At 34.6% G+C, this 13,427-nt stretch overlaps 1 protein-coding gene across 2 annotated transcripts in view; it reads right to left on the bottom strand.

The window, feature by feature from the left end:
- LOC410304 (zinc finger homeobox protein 4) overlaps positions 1 to 13,427 on the bottom strand; it is a 429,015-nt gene that overhangs the window by 403,645 nt on the left and 11,943 nt on the right. For both annotated transcript variants that reach the window (XM_026443963.1, XM_026443961.1), the window contains exon 2: positions 7,401 to 7,472. The gene's annotated coding sequence lies outside the window, so the exon portion shown is untranslated. The remainder of the gene's footprint in view (positions 1 to 7,400; positions 7,473 to 13,427) is intronic.

The following is a 13,427-nucleotide window of genomic DNA, read 5'->3' on the forward strand; positions in this document are numbered from 1 at the left end:
CCGACTACTCCTCGTAACGAGAAAACCTATACAGAGGGGAGAAGAGGGGAGGTGGAAGCGAGATGATACGTTCATCGATGCTTCGAGGGAACAAGGGTGAGGAGGACAGGGACAGGGAGAGAGGATGTTCAGGTGGAACTGAAGGATTGCCGCCAGGTACACAAATTATCCGGCGACGAAAAAACAACGGAAGAGCAATTAAATAATTCTACGTCGCTACATAGTGCTGTTCTCTATTCTATACCGGGTGGGCCGGAATGAGTCGCATCGTGCGACCTTTGTCTCTATAATTTTTGAAAGTTTGTTCGAATTTGCGCGAAATGAAAAGAAAATGGAATGTATAGTCGAATAAATATGAAGTATTGGATTATTTGTTACGATAAAGTAGTGTATATAATAAACTTAACAGATTCTTTTTCTAACGAAATTGCATATATAAATAATTAAAAGTGTTTGTGCAAATTAGAAATATTAAATAATTAAATAAATATCTCAAATTTTTTCAAAGTATATAATATAAATAATCAAATGAATAATATTCCAAATATATATATATATAAAAAAGGAAGAACAAAATATATATTTGATCACTATTTTGAAAAAAATAATATCGATAGATCACCCGTTAGAAGACGTGGAAACAACTTTGAAGACACAATGTGTGCATTAGAGCAACCCGACTCATTACCGCTGCCACAATTAAGGCCCAATTTTGGGACGTAAATGGCCGCCAATCTGACCACACAAAAAGCCCGCGGTTCGAAGGATAGTTGGAAATCGTGCCGACTAAGTCCCTCGCCTAATAACTAGTCAAATTCTCGTCTCGAGGAGGCCTTTCCAACCTCCACGAATCTATCTCTAGCTCTCTAAGAATTCCCCTCAGATCTGGTTCACGACACGAGGATCATCGTTCAGTCATTCGCCGTGAACTTTCACCTCGAGGAAACGGGTAAACTCATCGTCGAGCGTTTGACGAAGAAAAATGTATGAAAATTGTTGGACTACAGTTCACTAATAATATGTCAAAATAAAATTCATATCTAGTATTAGTATATTTCAAGTACAACGTTTATTATATTATCTAGAAATGAATCATTTCTCTTTTACATTCGATATATATGATCATTGAGAAAAATTCAGATATTTTGAACAGCAAACTAATTTTTCTTTTGATTTGTACCCTGAATTTATAATTAATAATATCAATTAATTGCAACAAACTTTTCAATCATTTATTCTCTTCCATTCCATCACATTTGAAATTTTCCAGAAAAAGGATTGAAACGTGGAGCTCGTTAGAGTTCGAAAATTATTATTTAGAAATGAATCGTTTTTCTTTTACATTTGACATGCATGATTATTGAGAACCAAAATTCAGATATTTTGAACAGCAAACTAATTTTTCTAATCTTTTGATTTGTATACTGAATTTATAATTAATAATATCAATCAATAATAACAAACTTTTCAATCATTTATTCTCTTCCATTCCATCACATTTGAAATTTTTCAGTTTCCAGAGAAAGGGTTGAAACGTGGAGCTTGTTAGAGTTCGAAAATTATTATTTAGAAATGAATCGTTTCTCTTTTACATTTGACATGCATGATTATTGAGAACCAAAATTCAGATATTTTGAACAGCAAACTAATTTCTCTTTTGATTTGTACACTGAATTTATAATTAATAATATCAATTAATTGCAACAAACTTTTCAATCATTTATTCTCTCCCATCCCATCACATTTGAAATTTTTCCAGAGAAAGGGTTAAAACGTGGAGTTCGTTAGAGTTCGAAAATTATTATTTAGAAATGAATCGTTTTTCTTTTACATTTGACATGCATGATTATTGAAAACCAAAATTCAGATATTTTGAACAGCAAACTAATTTTTCTTTTGATTTGTACACTGTATTTATAATTAATAATATCAATTAATTGCAGCATTTATTCTCTTCCATCCCATCACATTTGAAATTTTTCAGAGAAAGGGTTGAAACGTGGAGCTCGTTAGAGTTCGAAAATTGAAATGATCAATCGAAAGGGGATCGGAATCGAGTTCACGGATCATTGAAACATTCCTCGTTTGACGAGATATATATATTCAAAAAAAAAAAAAAAAAGGAAAAAGAAAGAAAAAAAAGATCGAAAAAATAAAATCTATCGAACGTAGTAGTAGCGTAATTGGTTGGCGAATTCCTTTTTGGCGTCGTTCGAGGTAAATTCGATTGGCGAACGAATCGGCGGCATTGACGGCGAAATATTCGAAAACTGGAGAGGCCGGGGAGGGCTGCACGCAGCCACGGATCGGACAATGGCCGACAATAGGATCGCATCCGATTTTTGCATGCCAATTTCGTGGCCGGTATTGTGCCGTAGACAATGCGCCAATAATTACGCTAAACGGCGACCATTCATACGCCCATTCGGCCGGATTCAAACCGCCTTTCCGTATCCATTATCGTCGCGCGGCGCAAATAATCGCTCCGATGCGCGCCGCTTCCATGTTTTCCTTCCTTTTTTTTTTTCCCCCTTCTTTCTCTGCCCCCCTAAACTACGTAACGTGCTGCAGGTGGCATCGATTATATCGATGATTGCGGATTCATCTGGCGCTAACGAAATTTCAGAGAAGATTCTTCTTCTCGTTTCGTGAATACGTAAGAAGGAAAGGGAGGATGATATTAATTCTTGAGTTTTTATAATATTCGAGAAGAATAAGATTGTTCAAAAGAATTAATAAGTTTGAAGCAAAGATTTGAAAAAAGAGAAATTGTATTATCTTGTTGTTTGGAGGTTGATTAGCATTTTTAAAAAAGGAAGATATAAGTATGAAGAAGTTATCATATTTTTTTTGTATTAAGAAAATAAAAATTATTGGTGTCGTCGATGATGTCCCAGCTCATCGGTTACGAGTTTAATTAGACTCTCTCGTCGAGTTATTACAACTAGATTAGATTAGATTTGGTTATATTATATCTTTGTATCGTGGTCGAGATAATATTTCATCCTTCCTCTTCTAACTTGATCGATTCCATTAAAGGTATACGTATACGAGGTGAATGAAGAAGTATATAATGTATATATGCATAATTATTATTATCATTATGTATCGATACCTCGTGATCTCAGGAGTGGTTATGGCTTGTTATAAATAGCCATAACCATAACCATATTCATAATCATAATCGTCATTATAAAATCACCTATTTAGCTGTTGACACGCTGAATCTCTTAGTCATTCCACAGTTATGTATAACTTCACAAAGTGTAATCAACTTTTTTTAATAATAATAAAAAAAGAAGAAGAAGAAGAAGAAGAAGAAAAAGCAACCGAATATCGTCGAGAGTGATTAAATTCGTGGATGCATATATTCGTTAAATATATTTTATCCTTTCATCAAGCTCATTAACGAGTTTAATTTAACGTCGTCCATCGAACTTCCAATTATAATGTTTCAAATATTAAACACAATTCGATACTGTTTGTAACTTTTATACTTTATTAAATATAAAAGAAAAATCTTTTTTTACATTTATGATGTCAAATCAAATTTTAAGCTACACCATTTCATACTTTAATTTCTCCAATTATAATGTTTCAAATATTAAACACAATTCTCTTTGTAACTTTTATATTTTATTAAATATAAAGAAAGAATCTTTTTTTGCATTGATGATGTCAAATCATCAAATTTTAAGCTACACCATTTCATACTTTAATTTCCCCAATCATAATGTTTCAAATATTAAACACAATTCAATACTCTTTGTAAAGTCTTTTATATTTTATTAAATATAAAGAAAGAATCTTTTTTCACATTGATGATGTCATATCTACTTATAAAATGTAGTAAATATATTAAAAATATATCAAATTTTAAGCTACACCATTTCATACTTTAATTTCCCCAATTATAATGTTTCAAATATTAAACACAATTCAATATTCTTTGTAAAATCTTTTATACTTTATTAAATATAAAGGAAGAATCTTTTTTTGCATTGATGGTGTCAAATCATCAAATTTTAAGCTACATCATTTCATACTTTAATTTGCCCAATAATAAGCATATTTCTAAAAAGAATCTATTATAAAGATCATGCATAACAAAATTAATTTATAATTGGCATATGAAGCTTTCGCTTATAGAATTAAATAATATTTCTTAATTTTCATTTTAAATCCCTGAGGCATTAATGTTTGAAATATCGTAACAAAATCGATAAAAATCGGCGCAAAAGTTTCCCCGATATTTATTATAACATAACAAAATTAATTTATAATTGAAGGCATATGAAGCTTTCGATTATAAAATTAAATAATATTTCTTAATTTTTATTTTAAATCTCATTAATGTTTGAAATATCGTAACAAAATCGATAAAAATCGGCATAAAAATTTCCCCGATATTTATTCGAACAGATCGAAATAAACGAGGCTCTATTAAAAAAAAAAATTTTAACATCTTTAAAAAAGCAGCACGTTAAGCAAGAATCGAAATCTCAAAGGGAAACAGCAGCGTCACGTAACGAACGAATTTCCATGAAAAACTAGCGCGCGTTTGGAGGGCGGTCTCGTGCGTTCGTCTCCCCCCCCCTCACGTGCAAATCGGATTTCCTTTCGTTAGAGAGTCTCCACGGTTCGGCCAACGATGTATCCCCCCGTCTCGCTTTCGCATCTCGTTATACGCCTCGAAAGAAAGTCGACAAACGAGAGGAGAGAGCCGCGCGCGAGGAAGAAGAGGAAGAAGAAGAGAAGAAAGAGGAGGAGGAGAGAGAGATCGCGAGGAAAAAGGAGGCTGGCGATCACTGGAGGGGGCACATCCCTCTTCGACTCGTGGGAGGGGGAGGTGGTCAGAGGTGTGAGCCACGGTGCAAGGGCTAACGTGCTCGTTTATTATGCATCGAAATGCCAGGAACGATGCCACGCGAGTGGACAGGACGTTGTAAACGGTCCGCAAAAATGAAGTAACGGCCCGAGCTGTTCTCTGAGTGATTCCGCGTCCCTTCGGGCTAAAACTGGCCCGAAAGGATGAGGAGGAGGCTCTCTCTCTCTCTCTCTCTCCTTCGACAACCGAGAACCTTCCACCGATTCGAATCTTCTCGCGAATCTTATTCTCGTTTATTACGATCGATTATCCACTTCTTCCTTTTAGTTTTAAGTTTTATCTATCTATCGACACTCGAAGAGTTTATGAGGTAAGAGAGATAGGCGGATTACTCGAAATTGATTGTTTTTTGAAACTCAGAAGTGAGATCGATCAGATCGATTATTGTCTGGAATCGTTTGTTTATCGAGTGAAGTTTTCTTCTTCGCGGTTTGAAGGTTTTGCGAGGATCGTTTTTTATTTGAGTGTTTTTTAAATTGGAATTTCTCTAAAATATTAAAAATTCTTTGTGGTATATTTAATAAATATTTGATATTTTTAAACTATCTATAAATAAATTGATATGAATGAATATTATAAAAGTAGATATAGATTAGATAATAAATTAAGAATTAAGAAAAGTGTAATTTGTAATTCAAAGTAGAATGTAGAATGATCTTAATTCTAATAAAATTCCAATAGATGTCATTATTAGAAACAATGTTTATGAAAATTATTTTCAATTCTATTAATTTTGAAATAATTAAAACGAGACTAATATTTGTATTTTTAATCATTATTTGGGAATTTCAATATATTTTTATAGAAAATATTTTTGCATAATAATTGGAATCATAGGAATCAGATTTATGCTTCTTCTTGTATACATTCCAAGTAAAGAACAGTTATTTACAAATTGTATTAAAATAATTAACATAAATAAAAATAAGTTATATAATGGTCAAATAATATATATATATATATATATATATATTCAATAATTATATAATAGGAAATTCATTATAAATATCAGTCTCACGAACGATAATATACAAACCAGTCAAGAAAAGTACCTCAAATTTTATTACGTGCATAATTAATAAAATTGATAGCTGTATCTCACCGTGCTCATAACAATATTTCAAATACTCCAACGATACCGTACGATATTTTATGCAGATTACAGGTTTTGACTTAGAAGGCTTGCTTTCACGAACCGTAATACGTATCTTTCCATTGTTAAATATTACAATATCGTGTGCTTAAACGAATTTCGTATTCGAAGAAGCAAAGAAACAATGGAAATCAATTTTCGACGTTGTTCTCATCTTCCCTCTCTCTCTCTCCCCCTTCCCCGAAGAAAAAAAGGGGCAAAAAAATAATTTTAAACCTCGATTGCTCGACAACGTTATTGCTCGACATAAAATTATTCAAATTTAGGAAACTACATCCCGGAATAACCATTTCTCGTATCGAATGAAATTAGAGCAAAATGAAATTACCGGTAAATGGTAACTCGTTTCAATACTGGCGCGCGCAGTTTGTTGTATCGCGCAAAGCAGCAGTAGTTCAAGGTTGCAATTTACCTCGAGCCACTAAACAACCATCCATCTTCCGAAAAACCACCACCTCGAACATATTTAAAAAGCGTAAAAAAACTGGAGAGCCAACTTTGATTCCTGCAATTAAATCCCCGCCCGAATAATTTCGAATTCCTTCGGTCCGGTTCGAACCGTTTATCGAGGTCGAGGTTTCTGAATTCTCTAATAACGTCACTTCACCGAAATCCGAGACGGAGGAACAGAGTATTTATATTCATGGAATGTTTTATCATTGCTATTATTAACGTTTATATCCCGGATTGATCTTCCGCACGAAGCTCAAAGACATGCAACGCGATCACATGGAACTTTATCGATCTCCAAGGGAGCGCGGGAAATTTGAACGAGCGATGCAACAAACTTGGTATTTTATAGAAATAAAACAGAGCTACGTGAAACTGGGATATCAGATTATCTCGATGAATTCATTAGAGAATCGAGTATTAATTGTGTAAAAGTAAATCTTAAAGTTACTTGAAATAACGATTTTATTTAAAATGCTCGAATAACTCGATTCTTTGAATAATGAATTATTGAAGTAACTTTAGTCTTAACTTCAATCGTTAAAATTTCACGCATCTCTGATTGAGGCTCGTTTAAGAGATTGCTCAAGTTATTTGAATTTAAGATGAATTTGAATTTTTAATTCTTTATTATTAAAAGTTATTTTTATTTCTCACATTCGATTGATTTATCCTTCATTGAAACATTTAGAGTTTCCTTTAATATAAATTGCAGATTTTTCTTTTGCAATACCTAAAAAGAAAATGTCAAGTCATTTTAGAAAAGTAAAATATAATAAATTTTTCCAAAGAGATGGAAACTTTGTATCCTGAAAATTGTAAAGATCACTTTGATACTCAAACGAGTAACATTTGGCTTTTATAAGACACAAATTCGAGCGAATAATCAAGCAATCTGAACCGTCTCACCGTTTTTGAAACTGCGCAGTCTCTCGTCGTGCTCTTCCTCTCCTCTACTAACATCACATCCCCTATGTAAATCTGGAACAGAGAGAAAAATTGGTTAGTTGTTAATCACGCGAATACAAGTTATCAGACGAGGAAAACGCGATATAATATCGTCGATCATCGCGGTAGATTGGATCGAGGAGGCTGGAAACGCATCGTTCTCGTTAAGAAATGAATTCGCGACGCGTCACGAGGGAAGCAACGAGGAAGGAGGGAAAGGAGATCGATTCTCGATTACACGGAGGTTCGAGCGTGGACGTGCAAACAGGACTATACCAAGATCTAATTATCCCGTTGCTCGTCGATAAAAACAATATTAATTTTCCTCCATGCGAGGAATAAACAACACGTCAAGATCTATAAGGTGTATCAAAATTAGAAACGTTCAAATTAATCCAACTTGATTTGAAAAACTTCAATCTATGTAAATCGAGTTATTCGAATTCGGGTGTACATAATTTCAAATTTACACGCTTAAAGTATTTAATTTCAAAAGTATTTAAATTAATATAATTAAAAAGATATTTTTTTAAAGTTTTATTTATATTATTTGAATTAAATTTAATACGATTGCAATTTTTAAAAGATCATACAATATTTATACAACTCAAGAATAATTTAGTTTTCACTTTTTCTCAGAGTTTCTAAAAAAGTTTCATAAAGCAAAAAGATCCTAAATTTTTAAAATAAATTTAATCGAACCATTCTTCATATAAAATCCATCCAATTTTATCTCTACAACCTGATGTTATTCATTTCGAAAAGAATGAATAGAAAAAAATCAAACCAATCACTTTCGAAGCAAACCGTCTTACAACTTTCAATAAGAATGTAAACATCGAATAAAATCAATTGAAGGGTGGAAAAAAATTAGAAATAATAAATAGCTCGAATTCAATCGAATTCTGATTACAGCTTTTCTCTTCCAGTGGAGTGGGGAATTCACTCTACAAACACCCGGTATAAAATGGCGGAGCATACCGCGATATCGGTAATTCAAGCGGCGTTTGCTCGTTGAGCGATATTCTATAATTAGTATCGGACAGGGGAATTTTTATTTTCGTTTAAACTTGAACGTCCTTGCCTGATGGCCCAACGTCATGGATTCGAATATTTCTTTCTTTCTTTTTTTTTTTTTTTTTTTCGAAAGCGGCAGATTTCTCGACCGTCCCCTCTCTCGATAATAATTATTACAGTCGAAGCTTATTTTTCTCCACCGTCCCTATCGTCCTGGGATGAGCGATACGCATGCTAATTCGAAATTTTTCAATGTTGAGAAAAATATTGGATTATAAATAAATTGGAGAAAAACGGAGGCGACCACCTGACGCCTTCTTTTTCACTCTGAGAATACTGACGGATGGGATGATCTTTGAGTTTGCTTCGCGGAGATTTCACATTTGGTGAAATTTTTCTTTTTTTCTTTCTTTTTCTATAATGTTTAAATTTAGAAATTAAGAAATCGATCGAAGATGGCGCCAATTTGGTACAAATAAGAGATTAAATAAAATACGAATCTTGTACTTGCGAATTTTTGAATTTTAATTAACACAGTTTTCAATAAAAATAACTTGTTTATAACGAATATAACGAAACATGAATCAAGAAATACTTTGTTCTTTGATCTTTTTTAATCTCGTCGATATAAAGTACTTACATCTTCACAAATACATCTTAATATTTTTATTTTCCATTTTTTTTTCTACATCAAATCTCGAACAATTCTTTTCCTATAAGCTTCCCGTAGACGATCTCTTAATAGCCAGTATCGCATTATTCATACGTATATTTCCGTACAACGATCAAATTTATAATCGTTCCAGCAGCAAAATATCAAAAAAAAAAGAGAGAAAGAAAGAAAGAAAGAAGGAAAGAAAAAAATAAAAGAAAAATAAAAGATGGTAACTACGTCTGTAAAACCTGTTAGTAGTAGTTGTTCACCGTGTAACGACCGATGATTATTTTCGTTATTTTTCGCAAACGTCCACGACTAATAGCTCGTGACTGGAAATCTCAAAAAGCGTCCATAAATCCGGCCGGATTTTGTTTTCACGATTTAGTGACCGCTATTTTTAATTCATCCCGCGTAATTTTCGAGAGCTTCAGCCTTGAGTGGCTCGATGAGATTCATGCTCTGCTAACCGGGCCCGAAAACTATTCTCTATGTATTATACAAGCTCATACATTTTCATTTTGAGGACGTGCGTCGAAAATGAAACAACGCTCGTTCTACGAAGCGGTATGGTTAACCCGTGACACGCCAAGTCTTCTTCTTCTTCTTCTTCTTCTTCTTCGAGGAGGAGGAGGAAGATCGGTGGCAAGTATCGGTCACTCGATTTCTTTATTCTGCCGTGTGTTATTATTTTGTAGATCGCGAGAGTAAGGAAAGAATTTATTCACACAGGTAATATATAATAAGAGAAATAATAATTTCAAGAATTTCACCAAGATTTTCAATTTCAAATTCGAGTCGTATTTTTAGAATCGGATGAAACACTTAGCCCTTCGATTTCGACGATATAGGATACAGAAAAATATTAGATTATCGATTCAATCCGCAAGAAAATTTGTTTTTTAAAAATAGAGAAAGCATCGCGATATTTTTGAGCGGAGCGGCGTATATACAGAAATAAGTTGGAAAAATAAGAGAAACGGGAGAAAGGTGCGAGGCTAAAGAGAAGGAAAGAAAGAAATAAACGCCAAGCAATGTCTTTGGAGTAGCGGTTACTACGCTACTTTAGTTAATTAGAGGCAAAATAAGACAAGGTCTAAAAGTAAGACTCGCAGATTCTTCTTCTCTTCGTCCGCCATCTCTTTTTCTCTCTCTCTCTCCCCTTTTTAAGCGCCCACCTTTTCTCCCTCTCGCGCTTCCCTCACTTATTCGTGTTTCCCTTGTGTTTGTTTAATCAGACGCCGGGCTCAGTCTTCATTACTAGCACTAATTTATCTGCCTTGTCGTCCAACTCTCTCGCCACGGATCCTCGTGTACACGAGGATATGTAAGAGAAAACAGTGGCGTAACGAAATAACCGGGAGGAGCCTTTCGTCTCCGTTCAACGCGAAACCGAGATGTTTTATTGTCCTCGTTCCGCGTGTGTAATTCGACGTAATCCTCCTCGAGCCCGAGCTTCGATGCTTTCTCGCCCCTCCCTTCTTCCTTTTATTTTTCGCCCTTTCATACTCAACCTCGACGATTTACAATGCAATCTCCGTACATTAATCACCTCGGTGTGACTCGATTCGAGAGTGGATGAAATTGGGAATGCTCAATTTCGTTACGAAATAATAATGGAAATTATATAATGAGCCATCTGTTCAAAAGTTTCGTTCATCGAGCATAATTTATTAAAATTAATTGGAAAATTACCAAATTATATCCAATCTGTAATTCTAATCTTTGCATCGCAATTTGTTCTTCTAAAAATCTATTCTATAAAAATAGAATTCTCGTCCACACAGAAGAAGAAAACATTTCCCTTTCGAGATGCTTGGAAAACTTTTTAGATTGGCTCGAACGCGAAATCTCGGAGAAGAAGAAATTAACGTTCGCGTTAAATTAACTGTTCGTCGAATCGAATCTCTGTAACGCGTCTCCATCGTGCAAGGGACAAAAGGAGGTTCGATAGAAAAATAAGAAGGAGGCGAAGAAGAAGAAGAAGAAGAGGAAGAAGCGTAGGGGGAGGGACTTCTGGATATCGACGGCAATATTCGTTAAGTCCCGCTAAGACCCTGTATGCGGTGTAGTTGGTTCATTCGGATTGCCAAGTCTCTTTTCTGTCTTCCTTTCGCCCCCTTGATTTCCACCCACCCCCTTTCTTATCTTTGGCCGAGCGAGCGGGGGAGGGTGGACGATCCCGTTCTCATCCACGCGACACAGACTTTTGGGAGGGATGCCTCTATGCCGAAGGATCAGCGTGTCAATAAGGTGTTTGTTTAATTTGCGGATTTGTCTGCTCGCGTCTTCGGCGACCAGTGTCTCTCAACTTGTTTGCTCGACGCGAGCATGGAAAAATGTAATTTGAATCGTGCGATGTATTAATTCTTGACAAACTTTATTCGTCCATATATTTCATGGATCTTATTGTAACGCAAATCTTGAGAGTAATTATAACAATTGTCGATATTAATATTTAAATTATTGAAATCATGAGAAGGAAAAGATCGTCGAAATTTCCTTGCTATAATAATTATTTAAATGTATAGAATCGAAGTTTTGGAAAAACCTATAACCTATAACCCTTCGAAATCCTACAATCCATCCCTTTGTTATCGAATATATACTTTAATTTAATAAATAATTTAATTTAATTAATTATTTATATACTTTAATTTATATAATACTTTAATATATACTTATATTTACTTTATATATCCCTTAACAACTTTTTACTTTAATAAGTGGATCACTGTTAGAATTTGGAGAAAAAGAAAACTGGAAGAAAACGAGGAAAATCAGGTACTTCCATAACGTTCTGATTCATTCTGGATGGATATTGCGAAACGTTTCCACGACGTGACGTAAGTCAACGCGATTATGAGAAAGCAGTTAACGTCATTTCACTCGATTCCCATGCACATAAATACACGGAGCGGAACCAGCTGTCCGCCACAATGTGGAAGATCCTTCGATGAGACGAACAATTACATAAGGGATCTCCTCTCTCTCTCTCTCCTCTCTGTTCAGGGGAAGGGAGAGGGGCAGCAGTCTTTCGCCTCATTAAGCTCTTCTTTCCGCCGAATAAATGAAGAAACTGGGAAGGAATTTCATGCGTATGAAAAGGGAGACAGCTATTAAAACGCATGAGAAGCGCATTTTCATTTGCTTGGAAACTAAAAATTCAAAGCTAGGAGGCGCGGCGATCGTGCGAACGATCGTGCGAACAATAATGGTTTGCTCTCTTTGAACCAAGTACAATGAAGAGTTTGTTGCCACTGCTTTATTAATCTCTAAGTATGATACATATATATATATATATATATATATATATATATATATATATATATATAGGTTGAAGAAGGATCGAAAAATAGGAATAATATTTCACATGGAGGAAAATGAAATTAATTTTATATAATAAATAGGTCGGTAAAGATAAACCGGTTCAGATGATATTTTATGAGAAATTAATTTTATAAGATAAATGACCAAAGTTCGTAGTATCCTAGGGAGGATCAAGCATATGACCAGTGATATCTATGATAATTCAAAAATCAATGATAAAATTCAAAATCTATTAACAAAATAAAATCGATATCACGTTATTCTATATTTAATAATCTAGTTCTAATGATAATTTTCTTAACCTTCATTCATAATCATCCAAACTGTCGATATAAAAAAAAAAAAATGATTACAAAATTTAAAAGATCGTGGAACAAGAAGAAAAAAAAGAAAAAAGGAAAGATTTTCATATTCTTTTTATATCTGCAACAGTAGCACAGAGAGGTCACGTGTAAAGAATATAATCGTCGATTAAACGCCGATGGCGTAGCATTTAAAGCGATGGAATAAATCCCTGCCCCCCCTCCTATCGAGATTACACACACTCTCTCTCTCTCTCTCTCTTCCTCTCGAAACTCTGGGAAATAGGGGGTCGTTATTGCAGCGCGATGTAACGGCCATGAAGGTCATTGTTCAACCGTTTTTAGGGGTTCGAGCAATGACCAGTTCCGGCGCGCATGAGAACGGGCTGAAACAAAAGCTGGCAAACCTGTTGGAAACAATCGCTCACCCCTGGCCTGGAGGGAGCTTATAACGGAAGGGGATGAACAGTTGGGTGACTTTTTTTCTTGCCTAAGAGGAGTTTCCATTGTGCGACACTCGCAACATGTGTGCCTCCGTGTCGTCACGATCAGATCGTTGCCGATCATCCTCCCATCCATGATTTTCAAAGGTGCAGCTTTATTTACTCCTTTTCCCTTTATTACAGAACCAGCCAACCATTACGTGAAATATCGTCTTTACGGATGAATCGACCATTTTCGATG

This window comes from Apis mellifera, linkage group LG11 (assembly GCF_003254395.2).
Source record: "Apis mellifera strain DH4 linkage group LG11, Amel_HAv3.1, whole genome shotgun sequence".
NCBI classification, from domain to species: domain Eukaryota; kingdom Metazoa; phylum Arthropoda; class Insecta; order Hymenoptera; family Apidae; genus Apis; species Apis mellifera.